The sequence below is a fragment of the Mastomys coucha genome, unplaced genomic scaffold (assembly GCF_008632895.1).
Source record: "Mastomys coucha isolate ucsf_1 unplaced genomic scaffold, UCSF_Mcou_1 pScaffold12, whole genome shotgun sequence".
NCBI lineage: Eukaryota > Metazoa > Chordata > Mammalia > Rodentia > Muridae > Mastomys > Mastomys coucha.
The window spans coordinates 73,349,942-73,352,785 of NW_022196894.1; the positions used below are offsets into that span (position 1 = coordinate 73,349,942).

At 43.2% G+C, this 2,844-nt stretch overlaps 1 pseudogene across 1 annotated transcript in view; it reads right to left on the reverse strand.

The window, feature by feature from the left end:
- Positions 1-324: 324 nt before the first annotated feature.
- LOC116083590 overlaps positions 325-2,844 on the reverse strand; it is a 2,943-nt pseudogene continuing 423 nt past the window's right edge. Inside the window, exon 2 of the transcript XR_004115787.1 lies at positions 325-1,235. The product of XR_004115787.1 is annotated as a transforming acidic coiled-coil-containing protein 3-like (transcript). The remainder of the gene's footprint in view (positions 1,236-2,844) is intronic.

The following is a 2,844-nucleotide window of genomic DNA, read 5'->3' on the forward strand; positions in this document are numbered from 1 at the left end:
ATTATAGTTATGAAATAGCAATGAAAATTTTGTGGCTGGGGGGTCACATGAGGAACTGTATTATAGGGTCACACAGCATTAGGAAGCTGAGAACCACTATTTTATAAGCATTGCAGAGAGAAGATTTCAAACAAGCTGAACTACCTGGAAAAAGAGGCAAGTGAGCTTATTGTAAACAACAGGACCTGTGTTGACTTTGGGTTTCAAATTAAACTTTAGTCTTTTCAAAGTAAAGTAATTTAGAAATGAATAGAGGTGAATAAACCACACTTAAGAGAGAAATGGGCAGACAGACAGAAGAGGGCTGGTGACAGTTGGCTGTGGTCAGATCTTCTCCATCTTAGAGATAGGTCATCACAGATCCTTGTCAGCTCATCGTTTTCTTTAGTCTTCTGCTCCACAGTCTTCTCCAGTGAGTGGATCTGCATCTGTGCTTTCCTCAGGCTTGCCTGCAAAGCCAGGCCCTTGCTGTGTATTTGGGTGATCTCCTCATTTGCCAGCTTGAGATTTTGTTCTGCATGGGCCTTCAGCACCTGGTACCTCAAGCCTTCTTTTCCAATCTTCTCTATGTACTCCTCAACACACTTCTTCGGTGACTCTCCATTCTTCTGGTAGCCTTCAATCACTTCCTCCTGCTCTTCAAACCGCTAGAAAAAGGTCAAAGAAGGACTTTTCCATGGAGTTCAGGTCTGCATTAAGTTGGTCTCTCTCTTTTAAAACCTTTTGGATTTTGTCTTTGGCTAGTTCCTTCTGTTTCTCAGCCTCCTCCATTGACTTGTACACAATCTTCTCAAACCCCTCAGCAATCTTCCCCATCTTCAAATACTTTGCGTTGAGGTCCTCATACTTGCTTCTCAGCCCCAAGTTCTCCTGCTTCATCACATTCACCTCTGCATCCAGGTCTTTTTGGCTGTTTCAGCACATCCACAAAAGGCTCAGCACCGAGGAGACCTCTAGGCTCAAGGACACACAGGGGTGGGGCTGATACAGAAACATCCAGACCTCCCAAGAAATCTAAGTCCACAAGCTTGGCTTCTATCAGATTTCCAGAGCCAGACTCCTCTGTATCCTGTGTACTATTTGTCACTGGGGCCACTGGCGTTGGCCACAAAGGGCTCTCTTTCAAAGAAGGGGGTCAAATTTCAAGTACAAAGACTGCTTCCTCCAGGCTGACTCCTTAAATGAGGAAGTTCCAAACTGCTCCAGATAATCCACTTCAGCACCAGTACCTAGAACTGGATGGCCATTTTTACTATATTAATCCTGCCAATCCATGAGCATGGGAGACATTTCCATCTTTTGAGATCTTTGATTTCTTTCTTCAGGGACTTGAAGTTCTTGTCGTACCAATCTTTTACTTGCTTGGTTAAAGTCACACCAAGATATTTTATATTATACAAAGAACTCAAGATGTTAGACTCCAAAGAACCAAATAACCCTATTAAAAATGGGGTGCAGAGCTAAGCAAAGAATTCTGAACTGAGGAATACTGAATGGCTGAGTAGCACCTAAAGAAATGTTCAACATCCTTAGCCATCAGGGAAATGCAAATCAAAACAACCCTGAGATTCCACCTCACACCAGTAAGAATGGCTAAGATCAAAAACTCAGGTAACAGCAGATGCTGGCAAGGATGTGGAGAAAGAGGAACACTCCCCCATTGTTGGTGTGATTGCAAGCTGGTACAACCACTCTGGAAATCAGTTTGGTGGTTCCTCCGAAAAATGGACATAGTACTACCTGAGGACACACCTATAACAATCCTGGGCATATATACCCAGAAGATGCTCCAACATGTAATAAGGACACATGCTTCACTATGTTCATAGCAGCCTTATTTATAATAGCCAGAAGTTGGAAAGAACCCAGATGTCTTTCAACAGAGGAATAGATACAGAAAATGTGGTACATTTATACAATAGAGTACTACTCAGCTATTAAATTCATATAAATGAATTCATGAAATTTGTAGGCAAATGGATGTAACTAGAAAATATCATCCTGAATGAAGTAATCCAATCACAAAAGAATATACATGGTATGCACTCACTGATAAGTAGATATTAGCCCAGAAGTTCAGAATACCCAAGATACAATTTACAGACCACATGAAGCTCAAGAAAAGGAAGACCACAGTGTGGGTATAGGATATTCCTTCCTCTTAGAAGAGAGATCAAAATACCCATGGTAGGAAATACAGAGTAAAAGTGTGGGGCAGAAACTGAAGGAAAGGCCACCCAGTGACTGTCCCACTTAGGGATCCATTCCATATACAGTTACCAAACCCAGACACTATTTTGTATGCCAACAAGTGCTTGCTGACAGAAGCCTGATATAGCTGTCTCCTGTGAGGCTCTGCCAATACCTGACAAATACAGAGGTGGATGCTCTCACCCAAGCATTGGATGGAGTACAGGATCCCCAATGGAGGAGCTAGAAAAAGTATCGAAGGAGCTGAAGGGGTTGGCAACCCCATAGGAGGAACAAGAATATCAACCAACCAGTACCCCCAGAGCTCCCAGGGACCACCAACCAAAGAGTACACATGGAGGGACCCATGGCTCCAGCCGCATATGTAGCAGAGGATGGCCTTGTTGGTCATCAATGGAAGGAGAGGCCCTTGATCCTGTGAAGGTTCTATGTCCAGTGTAGGGTAATGCCAGGACAGGGTAGCAGAAGTGGGTGGGTTGGTGAGCAGGGGAAGAGGGGATAGGATAGGGGGTTGTCTGAGAGGAAACCAGGAAAAGGGATTACATTTGAAATGTAAATAAAGAAAATATCTAGAAGAAGAAGAAGAAGAAGAAGAAGAAGAAGAAGAAGAAGAAGAAGAAGAAGAAGAAGAAG